At 46.4% G+C, this 20,090-nt stretch overlaps 1 pseudogene across 1 annotated transcript; it reads left to right on the top strand.

The window, feature by feature from the left end:
• Window positions 1–1,436: 1,436 nt before the first annotated feature.
• On the top strand, window positions 1,437–2,248 carry LOC308238398 (small nuclear ribonucleoprotein-associated protein B-like; annotated as a pseudogene). The gene is made up of 3 exons: window positions 1,437–1,508; window positions 1,623–1,937; window positions 1,991–2,248. The product of its transcript is annotated as a small nuclear ribonucleoprotein-associated protein B-like (transcript).
• Window positions 2,249–20,090: the final 17,842 nt, after the last annotated feature.

Here is a 20,090-nt window from a genome sequence, read left to right as displayed (position 1 = left end):
AGTGTCCAAGCTCACATAAATCACATCCTTTAGGAATGGGCCTATGGAGATGTTCTTGGAACTCTTTGAAGAATTATGAAAAATATGGAAGCAGTGGAAAATGGGCAATTGCTTGGTTTTCCAAATGACAACATATACCTTTTTTTTTTTTTTAAATATATTTTATTGATTTTTTACAGAGAGGAAGGGAGAGGGATAGAGAGTTAGAAACATCGATGAGAGAGAAACATGGATCAGCTGCCTTCTGCACACCCCCTACTGGGGATGTGCCCGAAACCAAGGTACATGCCCTTGACTGGAATCGAACCTGGGACCTTTCAGTCCGCAGGCCGACGCTCTATCCACTGAGCCAAACCGGTTAGGGCGACAACATATACATTTTATAGAGTACTCATCATATGCTCAGCACTGTTCAAAGTACTTCACATATATTTTCATTTAATCCTTACCACACCTCTGGGAAGTAGGTGTTATTTTTGTCCTTGTTTTATAGTTGAGGAAACTAGAGGTATGTGCAGGAACCAAGGTTCTATGGTCTGAATGTTTGTGTCCCCCCAAATTATTTTTTAAAACAATATGTTTTATTGATTCTTTTAGAGAAGAGGAAGGGAGAGGGATAGTGAAATAGAAACATCCATCAACTGCCTCCTGCATGTCTCTTACTGGGGATCAAATTTGAAACCCCAGGCATGTGCCCCAGCCAGGAATCAAACCAGTGACCTTTTGGTTCATGGGTCGATGCTCAACCACTGAGCCACACTAGCTGGGCTCTTTAAAAAACAACAACGATATCAATAAAAATACCAGGTTTATGCCCTGGCCAGGTAGCTCAGTTGGTTGGAGCAGCATCCTGATATGCCAAGGTTGTGGATTGTGTTGTGGAGCAAACGCGAGTGAACGACTACTGGAGTCCAGACCAAATTAAAATTTAGGGAGCCTTTAATAGCCGGCCGGCGACTGCTCTTTCTCCATGCAGGGAGTCCAGAGAGCAGCCCCGACCCTTTGTGCAGGACCACTTTTAAGCACATTAACCACATCCTGTTTTTGCAGAACAAGTAACCCAAGACAAAACAGTTTTTCCTAAGCAACGTCAGGATCATGCCATTGACGACCATGTTATTCACAGGGTCATCCTGTTCTTCAGAAAGCTGACAGTGATCTACGAAAGAAGGCCTACGTGCTGGGAAGGGGCCATGAGACCGTATCTCAAGGCCTGGCCTGGTGTCAGCACTGAAACTCTATCTGGGGCATAGTCCACGGTCTCTCTGGAATGGGCAAAAATTCCCACTCTCCAACAGATTGGATCCCTAGTCAGGGCACATACAGAAATCAACCAATGCCGGTAGTAGCTGTGGGAAGTGGGCTACAGGAGGGCCAGGCCTTGGCGCAGGCGAACCTGGAGGGAATCGGAGCCATAAGAACTGCCACCATGACTGTTTGACTATAGGATGAGGTGCATCCTGCAAGACGGTTGTATCTTCATTGGCACCTTCAAGGCTTTCGACAAGCATTGAATTATTTTTCTTTATTGATTAAGGTATTATATATGTGTTCTTATCCCCCCATTGCCCCCCTCCAAACATGCCCTCACCCTCACCCCTTATTGTCTGCATCCATTCAAGCATATGAATTTGATCCTATGTGATTGTGATGAATTTAGGAAGATCAAGCCAAAGAACTCAAAACAAGCTGAAAGAGACAGGAAGTCAGTCCTCGGGCTGGTGCTACTTCGAGGGGAGAACCTGGTCTCAATGACAGTAGAGGGACCCTCCCAAAGATATTGGCATTGCCCTGAGTGCCACTTGCTGGAGCTGCTGGGTGCCCGGATCGGATCGGTAGGGCTGCTGGCAGAGGCATCCCAGCTGGTGTTTCCATGGCCCAGGCCCCTGCAGGACTTGCTGGGCCAGTTCGTGGGGTTTTTTGGACCATCCCAACAGGTGTTGACCCCACAAGCCAGAGGCACTGTTGCAGCTGCTGCCACAGCTAGTATTGCAGGGGCCCCATCCCAGTACCCACCGGACTGTGGAGGTCCTCCCCCACCTATGGGCTGAGGGGCACCCCTTCCAGGCATGATGGGCCCACTTCCTGGCATGAGGCCTCCTATGGGTCCCCCAGTGGGGATCCCCCCTGGACGAGAAACTCCAATGGGCATGCCCCCTCCAGGAATGCGGGCCCCCTCCACCAGGACTGCACCCACCAAAGCCCTAGACTCATCTTGGCCCTCCTCAGCTCCCTGCCTGTTTCCTGAAAGCCTGTACACAATGCTTTTATTTCTGTGTGGCCTGTGAAACAAAATTTCTTTTTAAAAAAAAACATATTTTTATTGATTTCAGAGAGGAAGGGGAGGGAGAGAGAGATAGAAACATCAATGATGTGAGAGAATCATTGATTGACTGCCTCCTGCACACCCCTTACTGGGGATCGAGCCCACAACCCAGGCATGTGCCCTTGACCAGAATTGAACCCGCGACCCTTCAGTCCGCAGGCCGACACTCTATCCATTGAGCCAAGCCAGCTAGGGCGAAACAAAATTTCTTAATAAACTCTTAATAGGATATATTAAAAAAAAAAAAGAATCAACAATAAATGCATAAATAAGTGGAACAACAAATTGATGTGTCCCTGTACTCAAAATCAGTTGAAAAACAAACAAACAGGTTTAACATGCATGAAAGCTGTGAAAACTAATGATGCCAGATACTGAATTTATATGGCACTGTCCTTTGAACACTGTCCTCCAAATTCTTTTTCTTAATTTTTATTGTTGAGATTATTACAGATGTCCCTCTTTTTTACCCCCATTGCTCTCCTCCACCCAGTTCCCACCCCGCCCCAGACCTTTGCCACCCTATTGTCTGTGTCCATAGGTAATGCATATATGCACATAAAATCTTTGTTTAATCTCTTCCCACCTCCCCCCGACTTCCAGCTGAGAATCCTCAGTCTGTTCCATTTCCATGCCTCTGATTCTATGTTATTCACCAGTTTATTCTGTTCATTAGATTTCTTATTCTTTTATTTTGATTTTTAGATTCAATTGTTGATAGGTATGTATTTGTTGCCATTTTGTTATTCACATATTTTCTTAAAAAATACTTTTACTGATTTCAGAGAGAGGAAGGAAGAGGGAGTGAGAGATTGAACCATCAATGATGAGCGAGAATCATTGATAGGCTGCCTCCTGCACACCCCCCACTGGGGATTGAGCCTGAAACCTGGGAATGTGCCCTTGACTGGAATCAAACCCAGGACCCTTCAGTCGCAGGCCAGTGCTCTATCCATTGAGCCAAACTGGATAGGGCTTGTTCATATTTTTTATCTTTTTCTTTTTCTTCTTCCTCTTCTTAAAAAATATCCTTCAGCCCATCCCTTTGAGCACTTCTGTCTGGGAGAAAGCTGCCCCTGAGTTCCTGCCCCAATGCCAGACAATCTAGTTCCTCCTTCTATGTGTCTGTGTTCCCCAGAGCCTCGCCCTGTTGCTAGAGCTCAGAGGAAGCAGAACCTTGTAAGTTCAGTTCGTGGTGCTGGCTTCTTAAGAGGAACAGCTGGGTCTCCAGCATCGTCTGTGTCACTGAGCCCCAGTCCACACTGGTTTTTACAGCCCATAGTTTTTTCTTTAAAAATATATTTTTATTGATTTCAGAGAGGAAGGGAAAGGGAGAGAGAGATAGAAACATCAATGATGAGTGAGAATCATTGATCAGCTGTCTCCTGCATGCCCCCTACTGGGGGTTGAGCCTGAAAAGATACGAGGAAATTGTTAAAGAAGTCAGCACCTACATTAAGAAAATTGGCTACAACCCTGACACAGTAGGATTTGTGCCAATTTCTGGTTGGAATGGTGACAACATGCTGGAGCCATGTGCTAATTGCCTTGGTTCAAGGGCTGGAAGGTCACCTGTAAAGATGGCAATGCCAGTGGAACCACACTGCTTGAAGCTCTGGATTGCATCCTGCCACCAACTCATTCAACTGACAAGCCCCTGCATCTGCCCCTCCAGGATGTCTACAAAATTGTGGTATTGGTACTGTCCCTGTGGGCTGAGTGAAGACTGGTTTTCTCAAGCCCGGCTGGTGGTCACCTTTGCTCCAGTCAACGTTACAACTGAAGTAAAGTCTGTTGAAATGCACCATGAAGCTGTGAGTGAAGCTCTTCTTGGGGACAATGTGGGCTTCAACGTCAAGAACGTGTCTGTCAAAGATGTTCGCCGTGTCAATGTGGCTGGTGACAGCAAAAATGACCCACCGGTGGAAGCAGCTGGCTTCACAGCTCAGGTGATTATCCTGAACCATCCAGGCCCGATCAGTGCTGGATATGCACCTGTGCTGTATGGTCACACAGCTCACATTGCTTGCAGATTTGCTGAGCTGAAGAAGATCGATTGTCATTCGGGGAAAAAGCTGGAAGATGGCCCTAAGTTTTTGAAATCTGGTGATGCTGCCATCGTTGATATGATTCCTGGCAAGCCCATGTGTGTTCAGAGCTTCTCTGACTACCCTTCTCTGGGCCGTTTAGTTGTTTGTGACATGAAACAGTTGCTGTGGGTGTCATCAAAGCCATGGACAAGGAGGCAGCTACAGCTGACAAAGTCACCAGGTCTGCCCAGAAAGCTCAGAAGGCTAAATGAATATTATTCCCAACACCTGCCACCCCAGTCTTACTCAGTGGTGGAAGAACATCTCAGAACTGTTTGTCTCAATTGGCCATTTAAGTTTAATAGTAAAAGATTTGTCAATGATTACAATACATCATAAAACCTTCAGAAGGAACGGAGAATGTTTTGTGGTCGATTTGGGTCTTTTGTGTGTGTGGCAGTTTTTAAGTTATTAGTTTTTAAAATCAGTACTTTTTAATGGAAAAAACATGACCAAAAATCTGTCACAGAATTTTGAGACCCATTAAAATAACAAAGTTTAATGAGAAACCTGTGTGTTCTTTTGGTCGACACTGTAACTTTCTGTTCTACTACTTAGGTAAAAGACTTTGGAGTTGCCCATGACCCATTTCCAGTGTTTTATCTGCTGATACTTTACAATTGGATAGTTCTGTTAACATTTTTTTTCTGGGTGGGAACTTTGGGTTTTTTTTCCCCACTTATAGGGAGGAATCACCTGTCTCTACATGGTAAAAGCTATGGGAAAGGGGGTCTGTTGGTGTAACACTAAATAGGTTAGGACAGGTAAGCAAAGAGTAACTTTGTGTTGTAAGCTAGTTTCTAAAGGCCAAATTCTGTGAAGGCCACGTGTTAACATATAAAATTTTGTAGTTACATCAATATTGAGTAAATTTGTTGGTATGTCGAATTTTAGTTTCCCAGTTTTACTGGAATGTGAATTCACATTTACAAATGCTGAAGTAGTTTAAGAACCTAAAGTGAGGTTTGAATAGTATTGAGCATTGTCTTGCTGCAGTTATTGTATCCAAATTCTAGGAAAAATAAATTGATGCTGGGAAAAAAAAAAAAAAAAGGAAAAGGCCTGAGGTGGGAAGAAAAAGGGTCAGGAAGGCCTTTTAAGGAGCAGTTTCAGTACATTTCTGAATATCCTGGGTTGGGATACAGATGTTGAGGTTGGGTTAAAAAGAGCTGACTGGAAAAGGAATGCAGAGAGCTTTTGAATATCTTTGGCTTGAGAGAAAAGGGGGAAATTGGGGAAATCATTCAAGACTGCAGCAGTATCCAGGAGAGAGCTTTTCAAGATGGGGAAACCTATATGTTTGAAGGGAATGGGGAAGTTGAAGACTCTACCGTATGGTTGCCTTGTGCTTTGGAAGAGAATGAGATGTGAGGTTGGGGACACCCCTTGGAGGTTTGAGAGCTACCTCAGCCATGTCCATTGTTAGAGCCCCTGGTATATTACAAAATTAATACTAAGATGGTTTTGAAAATATTTGGTGTATTTTAAATGTTTACATTTAATAAATGAAACTTTTAGCACAGAGCAATAATATAGTGCTATTCACAGAACACCTGCAGGCATTTTTTAAACTACAAAATTTAAGAACCTTTTAAGTGTGAAGATGGGATTAAAGGATTCTCCTGGTCCCAGGGTGAGGATGAATTTAGGAGGATGTGTGCAGGTTAGAGCCACCCCCCACCCTTCCCCAAGAGGCCTGGGCATGATCTCCAAAGGCCTCAGAGAAGTGTCACAACAATGCCCCACCCTTAGACAGGGAGTTACAGAAGCCTGCTTGCCTTGGGGGTTCTGTCACAGCATTCTGAGGTTCAGGAGTACAGATCCACCTGGACGCCCACCCAGGAGCCTATGCGACAGGCACCCTGGAGTGGTCAGTGTCTGAGGTATCCATAGTGGGGCAGTGTGACAACTCAGAGAGCTCTGAAGAGTTCCAAAGTGTCTCCCTCACTTCCTCCCGCAGACCCTCTGTCCCATACCCAGCCAACTCCCTCTTCCTTCTGGGAGTTATTCGAGCGCTCCCCGCTCCTCCCCCCTCCCCCCGCCCCAGTGACTGGAGACAGAAACTCTGCCTTTTCCTTCTCTGCAGCGGGTAAGACTAAGGCTTGTCATCCTGTCGCACCATAGCCCCACCCCTTTAAGTACAGGTATCTGGGGGATACATGGAAAGTGGAAAGGGGGAAGGGATAGGCTGGTGGCATCTGTGGTCCTGGGGTGCGAGTGGGGCGGTTGGCTTTGCCTCTGCGTCTCTTTCTTCAGGCTTGGCTTGCAGTACCATTACCCATCACAAGGGGGAGCTACCACCTTGCAAAACTTGCCCAGCGGTTCTCAGCTGCAGAGAGGTTGCACCCCCTGCCAGAGAGGGGTGGGTTTCTGGGTGCCTTCTCCAGCTTTCCTCCACCCAGAGCTTACTAGTACGAGCAGGCCCAATAGCGTGGAGAAGAGACTGGGGACCACTGGAATGGAGCTTACAGGGGTGTAGCAGAGACCCTGCTGCTGGGCTCTCCCGATCCAGGCAGAGGCTGAACTTGGAGTGCACTGGGAAGAATTGATATTTTCAGAAGAGCTAGGCTAACACAACAGAGTACTGACCACTCCCGCTTAGGGGAAGGCTGGTGGGGAGGGTCAGCACACAAGGAGGAGCCTTATAGGGTCAAAGTAGTGGTTCTGGAGTTACGAATCTCTTTACCTCAATATATTTTTCTTTAAAAAATATTTTATTTTTTAAATATATATATATTTTTTAAATTGATTTTTAGAGACAGAGAAACATCGATGTGAGAGTGGAACATAGATTGGCTGCCTCCTGCACACCCACCACCAGGGCCCACAACCCAGGCATGTGAACCAGCAACCTTTCCGTGTACAGGACGATGCCCAACCAACTGAGGCACACTGGCCAGGGCGTTTTCCTTTAGTCTTTTAACCTTTTAAAGATTGAGGTGAAATACAGCAACGTTGCAGAAATAGGGTTTACAGACATGAAATAAGTTTAGCTATACAGCTCAATTGTTTTTTAACTTATGTATTCACTAGTTATTATGCATAATATTATGTGCATATGTATACAGTACTTACATATTCATAGGTGCCACTGTTTACGTCTGTATGTCACAGCTCTTATTGGCAATTCAAGTCAGCAAGTTTTTATTAAATTAAGGAGCTTCTGTCTGCCTAGCACCATCCTACTCTTCTGTAAGAAAAGTCAAGACAGTCCTAGCTGGTTTGGCTCACTGGACAGAGTGTCAGCCTGTGGACTGAAGGGTCCCAGGTTCGATTCAGGTCAAGGGCATATGCCTGGGGTTGTGAGCACGATCCCCAGGGAAGGGTGTGCAGGAGGCAGCAGATTGATGTTTCTATCTCTCTCTCCTTCTCCCTTCCTCTCTGAAGTCAATAAAAATACATTAAAAAAAGAAAGAAGCCCTGACTGGTTTGCCTTAGTGGATAGAGTGTCGGCCTGCAGACTGAAAGGTCCCAGGTTCAATTCCAGTCAAGATCATTTACCTCGGTTGTGGGCACATCCCCAGTAGGATGTGTGCAGGAGGCAGCTGATAGATGTTTCTAACTCTCTATCCTTCTCCCTTCCTCTCTGTATAAAAGCAATAAAATATATTTTAAAAAAAGAAAAAAAAGAAAAAAAGAAAGAAAAAGAAAAGTAAGGACAGCCCGGCTAGTGTGGCTCAGCAGTTGAGTGTCGACCCAGGAACCAAGAGCTGGTTCGATTTCCAATCAGGGCACATGCCTGGGTTGCAGGCTCGATCCTCAGTGTGGGGGCCATGCAGGAGGCAGCCAATCGATGACCTCTCTCTCATCGATGTTCTATCTCTCTATCCTTCCTCTCTCTAAAAATCAATAAAAATATATTTAAAAAAGAAAAGAAAAGTAAGGGAGGACAGTACATGTTTGTTTAGTGGCTGTGATGAGGTCAGTATTATTATAAATTGTAGTCATTCCTTGACAGAATGATACCATTAGGGCCTTGAAGGGCAATGGCCGGGTGTGTCATCACTTGCAGTGGCTGTATTTTTGGAATCCAAAGTGAGACAAATTGTCATGTCTGAATATACTAACTCACAGAACCTCAGAAGATATTATTGGATCCAGGACATATGGTCAGGGCAGCCACGCTCCTAGCACAGAGCCAGGCACTGAGTGGCTAAGGAGAGCATTTTTGGAAATTGATGCTGCTCTCTGGCCTGGGGCTACATGTCTCTGGAAGCTGTACAAAGGGTGATGTCTTTGACCACAGGCGGAATCAAAATGAGTTGGAGCCTGTTGCGCCGCGCGTGCGTGCGTGCGTGCGTGTGTGTGTGTGTGTGTGTGTGTGTGAGAGAGAGAGAGAGAGAGAGAGAGAGAGAGAGAGAGAGAGAGAGAGAATCCCTTAGGCCAGTGGTTGGCAAACTCATTAGTCAACAGAGCCAAATATCAACAGTACAATGATTGAAATTTCTTTTGAGAGCCAAATTTTTTAAACTTCAACTTCTTCTAACGCCACTTCTTCAAAATAGACTCACCCAGGTTGTGGTATTTTGTGGAAGAGCCACACTCAAGGGGCCAAAGAGCCGCATGTGGCTTGCGAGCCGCAGTTTGCCGACCACTGCCTTAGACCTTTGGAGGCACTGGTGTCCCATCACCCTCCCTCCCCATCTGTGCTTTGTGGTCAGCCTGGCCTTGTCTCACCCAAACCCCATGACCCCATCTTGCCCCAGACTAGGGAAGTACCCCTATCAGGAAATCAAGTGAGTGAGCAGGATGTGACCCATGGTGAGGCAGCTTCCAGACCTGGCCTGATCCCTGAGTCAATAAGCTACTTCAGGTACTTAAAAGGAACTCCTTCTGCCAGTTCACTATAGTGTTGACACCTCTTCTGCCCCCTCTACTGCCCCTCCTTACCCAGGTGTGGGTCTTTAGAGACAGGAAGGTAATTTCCTCCTCTAAGTCCCAGAGGGCCTCTTGGAGGAATAAGGGATGGGTGTGTGTGTGTGTGTGTGTGTGTGTGTGTGTGGCGGGAGGGGGGGGGAGGGCGGGGGGGGGGCAGGGAGCTGGCCTCAGCATGGAAGCAGAAGAAGCTTCTCTCCTACAATGTGGTGACAGCTCTGGTCTGGGGTGCCCCAGCCTGTTGTGGAACCTCTGGGGCCAGGACTGGTGAGGGACAGGGGAGGCCAGAGGGGGTTGGGCCTGACTGGGGAAGGCTGGCCTGGAAGGCGCTCAGCCATCGGCCCTGGGCCAGGGTGGAAAGTATGTGTGTGAGCTCATCTGGAAGGTGGCTTCTGGCCAGTCAGGCCTGCCTCCCTTTCAGGCCTCCTCTGCCCAGCCTCCTTGCAAGCTGCCTCTAGGTCTCCCCCTTGTCTCTGGGTCTCCCCTGTCTCCTCTCCCAAGACTGAGGGAGGAATGCAGAAACCCCCAGGCTGGGTGTGCAGGAACTGGTCTTCTAAAGAGGTGAATTCAGATTTGGGGGGCGGATAAGAAGGGGGAACATGGACTTCAGGACAATGGAGCATCCTTGACTGGGGTTTTCTTGGGGTTTTGGGGAATGGGAACTGCCCCTGAAGGCCTCCCTCTCCCTCCTAAGTCCTTGCCATAGCCATTTAGCACCCCCATCCCTCCCCTACCTGCTGCCATTGTCCTACTTAGTGCTTTGGCTTCTGAGTCCTGCTGCCTCCTTTCTTTCCCCACTCCTGTCCCCAAGAAGGGAGGTGACGGCTGGCTAAGTGGATTCCTGAGGAAGAGCCCTTCTCCCGCTGCACCCCCAATCCCCATGCTGATGTGATGCACCTCAGGGCACAGTGGGCAAGCACATGATCCCCTACCATGTAGATACCCAGCTAAATGGGGTCCATCCAGGAAGGAACACTCAAGAGACATGGTCAAAATCTGCCTGTACAGGGGAAAAAATCAGGCAGACCTGAGTTTTAATTTTGGACTACTGAGCTGTGACCTCAAGCAAGTCTTATCTGGGCCTCAGTTATGGCAGCTGTGAAATGGAGGCAGTGTTAGTGCTTGTGCCATTGGGTGTTGTGAAGGTCTCAGTTGGTTTACTACCTCCCCTGAGCTGGAAAGGGAAATGGGGATACAGAGGGGAGAGGGCTGGGAAGTCCATCAGATTGTGGGGAGAAGGGGCCCTTGGGGAGAGACTGTGAAAGGCCAGCAGAGCTGACCAGACTGGTGTGTGTGTGTGTGTGTGTGTGTGTGTGTGTGTGTGTGCGCGCGCGCGCGCGCGCGCGCGCGTGTGTGTGTGTGTGTATATGCATGTGCTGGGGGTCACTCTGCTCAGTCCTCTCTCCTCTACAGCACTCAGCTCCACTTATATCTTCCCTTCCCATCCTGCTGACCCACGTCCTGGCTGGCAGCCTTGGAGGCAGGGGCCCAGCTGGTGGCCAGAGCCCTGGAGAAGAGAGGTGATGACAAGGGAGTCCATGGCTTTCCACTCCAAATGTGTGGGGGGTAGTGGTGGGCAGAGCACTGCCTCTCCTCAGTGCTTGCCCCAGTCCAGTCTCCTCAGAGCTAGCTTCTCTGGGTTCTGCCCAAACCTCCTTGCAGAGTCCCCTTGGCTCCCCACTGGCTGCTCTAACTCATATGTGCTGCTTTCGAATAAAGGAACTTGGAACCATAGACATTGGGTCGGGCCCAGTGGACAAAGGGGGTAGGGCCAGTGAAAGTGCATTTGCAGACCTCTCACGAGCCGCAGGGCCCTCTGTTCTCCTCTCACCCCAGCCTGACCAGGGGTTTACTCAGCTGGGCCTGGAGAGCACCAAGTCATTTCCTAGTGTAGCCAGGCAGCCTCACTGGGTTGGATTCCTCAGGCCCAGGGCAGCACGGGACCAGCAGCCTCCACCCGGCAATGTTCCCTGCTTGAGAAGCCTCTTCCACCCCTTCCCCCTTTGTCTCTGGTTCTCCAGTCCCATCTCTCCCCTTTGGCTTCAGAGAGCATCTTGTGATTCCAGAATCAGGGCCAAACAATTTCCTCGTGATGGGGAAACCGCACTTAGCCTCGGGAGCCCTAGGCTCCCCCTTCTCTCCCCTCTGGCAGTCTTTCCTCCTCAGGCTCCTCCACTGGTTCCAGCTGTGTTTTGCAGAACTCCCACTGGATAACATCTGTAATTGCCTCCAGATGTGGGCCACAAAAACACAAAGGGACCATGAGCTCATCTGTGAGCTCCTTGCCACATGCATGGGCCTCACCATACCAGACACCCCTGACTTCCTCCTGCCGGCTTCTCATGGGTCCCTATCCCCCCTGGTGAGGGTGGCAGGGAGGTGGTGTCCAACTCCACTGAGACACACGGGCTGTGCCAAACAGCTGTTGGCAAGAGAGGCACAGGAGGCCGGGCACAGGGTCAGGGTTCCTGGCTGGAAGGTGGGGTACCCCTTCTGCCAAAGCAATCACACCAAGCAGCCCTGAATAGCAGCTGGATAGAAGGACTGGCCTAGGTGGGGCCAGGACTCTTGGAGGCAGGCTGTGGAGGGGGCCTGGGCTAAAGCCCAGTGGGCTGGCCTGAGGCAGGAAGGGAAAGGGGCGGGGAGGACTTGCTCCCTCCAGCTGAGCTGACTCAGCAACTGAGCCAGTCCTCCCTGCAGGCTGGTTTCAGAGGAAGGGTGGGTCGGCAGCCTGGGAACCCTGTCTGGGCTGCAGTTTCTAAGGAAAGAGGAAACAAAGCCTTGCTATTCTGTTCGGCCCTTCCAGCCTGACCATCCTGCCTCTTGAGCAATTGGGGTGCGATGCCTGTTTTGTCAGGCTGCTCCTAGTTGGCCATGGGGCAACCTCTTTCCCCCCCCCCAGTTATCTCTGCCCCAGGAGCTGAGCCCCATGCCTGGAAGAAGCATAGATCCTGAGGGCTGGGGAGGAAGGCCTGCCACAGAGTTGGGGCTGAATATGATCCCGGGAATCTCCCCGCAGCAGGCAGAGGAGTGAGGAAACAGGGTCTGTGGCCAGATCACAGGACGGGGTAATGCAGTGTAGAAAGATTTTCCGAGTGGCCTCAGCTTGACCACTTCCTCTTGCCTTTGTAGCCCTGGGTCTCTTGGTAGTCCCTTAGGCCAGGTTGGCAGAGAGCAGCTGGGCTCTGTGGACTCTCCCTTGCCCCATGGAGTATGTATGCCCTCCTCCCCAACTCCGGCCTCTGAATCCCTCTGTCCACCAAGAATAAACATATTCCTTTATGAAAAATAGCAAAACCCCATCTCTTATAAAGCATTGCTCATGAGCATGCTTCCCCTTTTTATTTTGTTAATCCTTACCCGAGGATTTTTTTTCCCATTGATTTTTATTTATTTTTTGTTTACTGTTTTTATTTATTTTATTTAAAAAAATCTTTGTTGAAAGTATTACATATGTTCCCTTTTCCCCCCATTGACCTCTCACAGCCTGCCCCTGCCCACCACTCCCACCCTCCAGCCCACCCAGGCCTTCACCCCCACATTGTCTGTGTCCATTGGTTATGCATATATGCATACAAGTTCATTGGTTGATCTCTTCCCACCTGCCCCCCCCCCTCGCCTTCCCTCTGAGGTTTGATAGTTTGTTTGATGCTTCTATGTCTCTGGATCTATTTTTGTTCATCAGTTTATGTTGTTCATTATATTCCACACTAGTGGCCCAGTGCACCGATTCGTGCACATTGAAAGGAAATTAATTAGAAGAAATATTTTAATATCACTATTCGCCCTTTCTCTGTAATAGAAGTGTCAGCCAAATTCGACAATGACAGATCAAAACACTCGCCTGAGATTGGTGCCAGCAAGAGTTTTATTTTTTATTTTTTTATTTTTTAAAATATATTTTATTGATTTTTTACAGAGAGGAAGGGAGAGGGATAGAGAGTTAGAAACATTAGTGAGAGAGCAACATTGATCAGCTGCCTCCTGCACACCCCCTACTGGGGATGTGCCCGCAACCAAGGTACATGCCCTTGACTGGAATTGAACCTGGGACCCTTCAGTCTGCAGGCTGACGCTCTATCCACTGAGCCAAACCGGTTAGGGAGCCAGCAAGAGTTTTATATGTATCATGCATGCGAGAGTCAACATTTATTTTTAAATTGCCAGTGTGCATCATATGTACCAGCAGGTCAGTCAGTTGGGCAGACAGACAGACAGATGGTCAGTCACTTAGGCTTTTATATATATAGACATGAGTGAGATCAGGTGATACTTATCTTTCTCTGACTGGCTTATTTCACTTAGCATAATGCTCTCCAGGTCCATCCATGCTCTTGCAAATGGTTTGAGTTCTTTCTTTTTTATAGCTGCATAGTATTCCATTGTGTAGATGTGCCACAGTTTTTAATCCACTCATCTGCTGATGGGCACTTAGGCTGTTTCCAAATCTTAGCTATGGTGAATTGTGCTGCTATGAACATAGGGGTGCATATGTCCTTTCTGATTGGTGTTTCTGTTTTCTTGGGATATATTCCTAGAAGTGGGATCACTGGGTCAAATGGGAGTTCCAGTTTTTGTTTTGAAGATTTTTTTCTTTTCTTTTTTTCTTGTTAATCCTCACCCGAGGATATTTTTCCACTGATTTTTAGGGACAGTGGAAGAGAGAGAAACATCGATGTGAGAGAAACACATCGATTGGTTGCCTCTTGCACAAACCCTGAAACACTGACCAGAGCCCAGGCAAGGGAGGAGCCTGCAACCAAGGTATGTGCCCTTGACTGGAATCGGACTCAGGGCCCTTTGGTCTGCAGGCCAACGTTCTACCCACTGAGCCAAACCAGCTAGGGCAGGCGTTCCATTTTTAATTTTTGAGGAAACTCCATACTATTTTCCATAATGGCTGCACCAGTCTGCATTCCCACCAGCAGTCTGCATTCCCACCAGCAGTTTACACATCCTCACTGGCCCTTGTCATTTGTTGATTTGTTGATGATAGCCATTTGGACAGGTGTGAGGTGGTACCTCATTATTGTTTTGATTTGCATCTCTTGGATGATTAGTGACTTTTAGCATTTTTTCATATGCCTCTTGGCCTTTTGTATGTCCACTTTGGAGAAGTGTCTATTTAGGTCCTTTGCCCATTTTTTAATTGGATTGTTTATCTTCCTTTTGTTAAGTTGTATGAGTTCCCTATACATTTGGAGATTAATCCCAAATGTATCATTGGCAAATATGTTCTCCCATGCAGTGGGCTCTCTTGTTGTTTTGTTGATGGTTTCTTTTGCAGTGCAGGAGTTTTTTATTTTTATAGCCCCATTTGTTTATTTTCTCCTTCATTTCCATTGTCCTAGGACAGTGGTCGGCAAACTCATTAGTCAACAGAGCCAAATATCAATGGTACAACGATTGAAATTTCTTTTGAGAGCCAAATTTTTTAAACTTAAACCTCTTCTAATGCCACTTCTTCAAAATAGACTCGCCCAGGCCATGGTATTTTGTGGAAGAGCCACACTCAAGGGGCCAAAGAGCTGCATGTGGCTCGTGAGCCGCAGTTTGCCAACCACTGTCCTAGGAGATGTATCAGTAAACATATTGCTATGACATGTTATGAAACAATGAATGGGTTACCAATGAAATAAAGAAAGAAATAAAAAACTTCCTGGATAGATACAAATGAAAATGAACATACAATAACCCAAAATCTCTGGGACACAGCAAAAGCAGTCCTGAGAGGAAAGTTCATAGCAGTACAGGCCTACCTCAGAAAACAAGAAAAATCCTATCTAATAAAGAGGGAATATGCTAATTGACCATCACTCCGTCACAAAGATGGCTGCACCCACAGCTGAGGCCAAGTTCCCTTAAGGAGCCTTAATGAACAATCAGCAGGGAGCTGAGGCTATGCCCTCCCCTGCCCCCGTGGGGTTTGACAGGGGACCTCAGGCTGTGCCCCCCACATGGCAGGGCTTGATGGGGGCCTCAGGCCTCGCCCCCTGCCCTGCCACCAGAACGGGAGACCTCAGGCCACGCCCCCCACCCCGGCACCAGGCTGGGGGACCTCAGGCCGCCCCCCCCCCTGCCCCAGCACCAGGCCAGGGGACCTGAGGCTGCACCCCCCCGCCTGGCAGGGATTGATAGGGGACCTCAGGCCATGTCCCCCACCCAGCAGGGCTTGACAAGGGACTGCAGGCTGTGCCCCCCACCTGGCAGGACTTGACAGGGGACCTCAGGCTGCACCCCCCACCTGGCAGGGCTTGACAGGGGACTTTCCATCCTGGTGTTGGGCTAGGGGACCTCAGGCTGCTCCACCTGCCCCAGTGCCAGGCTGGGGGACCTCAGGCCACACCCCCCACCTGGTGGGTCTTGATAGCGGACTTCAGGCTGCGCTCCCCATCCCGGCACCAGGCCAGGGGACCTCAGACCACACCCACCATCCGGTGGGGCTTGAGAGGGGACCTCAGGCCATGCCCCCCTCTGGTGCTGAGCCGGGGGACCTGAGGCTGCACCCTCCGCCCCCGCCTGGCGGGGCTTGATAGGGGACTTCAGGCCATGTCCCCCTGTCCTGGTGCCGTGCCAGGGGACCTGAGGCTATGCCCCCTGCCCAGCGGGGCTTGACAAGGGTGGGACTGGCCAGGTTTAGATCTAGCCCAATTTTGGGGGGGGGGCAGCTGGGTCTGGGTCTCACGCGATTTTGAAGCGCATTTGGGTGGGCGGGGACTTGACTCTGGGTCCCATGGTGAGCCCCAGACTCTGACAGGAGGAAGGTTTTCATATACATTTTACTAATTTTCTTTCATCTCTGACACTTCTATTATAGAGAAAGGGAAAATAGCAATATTAAATTAAATTATTTTCTCTAATTAATCCCCTTTTAATGTGCATGAATTTCATGCACCAGGCCACTAGTTAATAATAAACTATTTAATGCTACAACTTAAAGAACTAGAAAGAGAACAACAAGAAAAGTCCAGAGTAAGTAGAAGGAAGGAAATAATAAAGATTAGAGCAGAAATAAATGACATAGAGCCCTGACCCGTTTGGCTCAGTGGATGGAGCGTCGGCCTGCGGACTCAAGGGTCCCAGGTTCGATTCTGGTCAAGGGCATGTACCTTGGTTGCGGGCACATACCCAGTAGGGAGTGTGCAGGAGGCAGCTGATCGATGTTTCTCTCTCATCGATGTTTCTAGCTCTCTATCCCTCTCCCTTCCTCTCTGTAAAAAATCAATAAAATATATTTAAAAAAAATAAATGACATAGAGAGTAAAAAACAAACACACACTCACACACACACACACAAATCAATGAAACCAAGAGCTTGTTCTTTTAAAGAATAAGCAAGATTGATGAACCATTAGCCAGAGTCATCAAGAAACAAAGAGAGAGGACCCAAATAAATAAAATCAGAAACAAAAGCATAGAAGTAACTACTAACACCACAGAAATACAAAGGATTGTAAGAAAATACTATGGCCCTGACTGGTTTGGCTCAGTGGATAGAATGTCAGCCTGCAGACTGAAAGGTCCCAGGTTTGATTCTGGTCAAGGGCATGTACCTTGGTTGCAGGCACATCCCCAGTAGGAGGTGTACAGGAGGCAGCTGATCGATGTTTCTCTCTCATTGATGTTTCTAACTCTCTATCCCTCTCCCTTCCTCTCTGTAAAAAATCAATAAAATATATTTTTTAAAAAAGAAAATACTGTGAAAAAGTATATGCCAACAAGCTGTACAATGTGAATGAAATGGACAAATTCCTAGAAAAATACAATCTCCAAAAACTCAATCAGGAAGAACCAGAAAACCTGAATAAGCCAATAATTACTTATGAAATTGAAGCAGTAATCAAAACCTACCAGCAAACAAAACAAAATCCCTGGTCCGGACAGCTTCACAGGGGAGTTTCACCAGACATTCAAAGATGAACTAACACATATATCCTCAAACTATTCCAAAAAATCCAAGAGAAAGAAACATGTCTAAGCTCTTTTTATGAGGTCAGCATTATTCTAATTCCAAAACCAGATAAAGAGACTACAAAAGAGAGAGAGAAAGTCACTAATTATCCGAGAGATGCAAATCAAAACAACAATGCGATACCATCTCACACCTGTCAGAATGGCTATCATCAACAAATCAACAAACGACAAGTGTTGGCGAGGATGCGGAGAAAAAGGAACCCTCGTGCACTGCTGGTGGGAATGCAGACTGGTGCAGCCACTGTGGAGAACAGTATGGAGTTTCCTCAAAAAACTGAAAATGGAACTCCCATTTGACCCAGTAATCCCACTCCTAGGAATATATCCTAAGAAACCAGAAACACCAATCAGAAAGGATATATGCACCCCTATGTTCATAGCAGCACAATTTACAATAGCTAAGATTTGGAAACAGCCTAGGTGCCCATCAGCAGATGACTGGATCAGAAAACTATGGTACATCTACACAATGGAATACTATGCTGCCGTAAAAAAGAAGGAATTACTACCATTTGTAGGCACTTGGATGGAATTAGAGAACATTATGCTAAGTGAAATAAGCCAGTCAATGAAAGAAAAATACCACATGATCCCACTCATTTGGGGATAATGAAAAACATAAACTGATGAACAAAAAGATAGTTACAGAGGCAGTAAAGCATCAAACAGACTGTCAAATTACAGTGGTAAGGTTAGGGAGAGGTGGGGGAAATAAGAGATCAACTGAAGGACTTATATGCATGTATATAAGAGTAACCAACGGATGCAAAACATTGGGGGGTGAGGGCATGTATGGGAGTGGGGTGGGGGTGGGGGGCAATGGTAAGATATGTACACATATAATACCTTAATAAAAATTTGAAAAAATAAATAAAAAATAAATAAATAAAAAAAAAGAAAAAAAAAAAACAAAAGAGAGAGAGAGAGAGAGAGAGAGAGAGAGAGAGAGAGAGAGAGAATTACAGGCCAATATCCCTGATGAAAAAAATCCTCAACAAAATATTAGCAAATTGGATCCAGCAATATATTAAAAAGATCATACACCATGACCAAGTGGGATTTATTCCAGGGATGCAAGGCTGGTACAATATCTGCAAATCAATAAACATGATACATCCCATAAGGAATTTGAAAGAAAAAACACATGATCATATCATTAGATGCAGAAAAAGCATTTGACAAAATCCAACACCCTTTTTTGATAAAAACTCTCAGCAAAGTGGGACTAGAAGGATCAACCCTCGACATGATAAAGACCATATGTGACAAACTTACAGTTAACATCATACTCAATGGGCAAAAACTAAAACCATTTCTCCTAAGAAGAGGAACAGACAGGGATGTCTGCTTTCACCACTCTTATTCAACATAGTACTGGAATTCCTAGCCACAGCAATCAGACAAGAAGAAGAAATAAAAGGCATCCAAATTGGAAAGGAGGAAGTAAAACTCTCATTATTTGCAGATGACATGATATTGTACATGGAAAACCCTAAAGACCACCATAAAGCTACTAGGTTTAATTAATCAACTCGGCAATGTAGCAGGATACAAAATCAACACCTAGAAATAGATGGCTTTTTTTTTTTTTAGGATCAAATACTGTTCTTATTAAAAACTTCCACATAGAGTATGTTTTTAGAATAGATGGCTTTTTTATACACCAATAATGAAGTATCAGAAAGAGAAACTAAAACAACTCATTTACCATTGCAACAAAAACATTAAGATACTTAGGAATAAACTTAACCAAGGAGGTAAAAGACTAGTACTCAAAAAACTACAGGATGTTGTAAAAAGAGATAGAAGAAGATATAAACAAATGGAAGAATATACTGTGTTCATGGATTGGTAGAATCAACATCATTAAAATGTTCATACTGCCCAAGGCAATGTACAGATTCAATGCAATCTCTGTTAAATACCAAGAGCATATTTCAAAGACCTAGAACAAATACTCCAAAATGTATATGGAACCAAAAAAGACCCTGAATAGCCACAGCAATCTTGAGAAAGAAGAACAAATTTGGAGGAATCACAATACCAGATATCAAGTTATACTACAAAGCCATCACAATCAAAACAGGCTGGTACTGGTATAAGAACAGGCATATAGATTAATGGAACAGAATAGACCCCAGAAATCGACCCATGCCATTATGCTCAATTAATATTTGACAAAGGAGGCAAGAGCATACCATGGTATCAAGACAGTCTCTTCAATAAATGATGTTGGGGAAATTGAACAGATACATGCAAAAAAATGAAACTAGACCACCAACTCACACCATACACAAGAATAAACTCAAAATGGACAAAAGACTTAAATGTAAGTCATGAAATGATAAGAATCCTAGAAGAAACCATAGGCAGCAAAATCTCAGACAGCTCTCATAGCAATATGTTTATGGATACATCTCCTAGAGCCGTGGTCGGCAAACTGCGGCTCGCAAGCCACATGTAGCTCTTTGGCCCCGTTAGTGTGGCTCTTCCACAAAATACCATGGCCTGGGAGAGTCTATTTTGAAGAAGTGGCGTTAGAAGAAGTTTAAGTTTAAAAAATTTGGCTCTCAAAAGAAATTTCAATAGTTGTACTGTTGATATTTGGCTCTGTTGACTAATGAGTTTGCCGACCACTGTCCTAGAGCAAAGGAAACTAAGGAGAAAATAAATAAATGGGGCTACATAAAAATAAAAAGCTTCTGCATAGTGAAAGAAACCATCAACAAAATGAAAAGGGAGCCCACTGTATGGGAGAACATACTAGGTATATCTGTTAATAATGTGAATTTTGTAATCAAAGAAAACATGATAATTTCAAGAGA

This window comes from Plecotus auritus, assembly GCF_963455305.1.
Source record: "Plecotus auritus genome assembly, chromosome: 1".
Classification (NCBI taxonomy): Eukaryota; Metazoa; Chordata; class Mammalia; order Chiroptera; family Vespertilionidae; genus Plecotus; species Plecotus auritus.
Note: the sequence above shows the minus strand (reverse complement) of the source record. Positions and strands in the feature narration are given on the sequence as shown.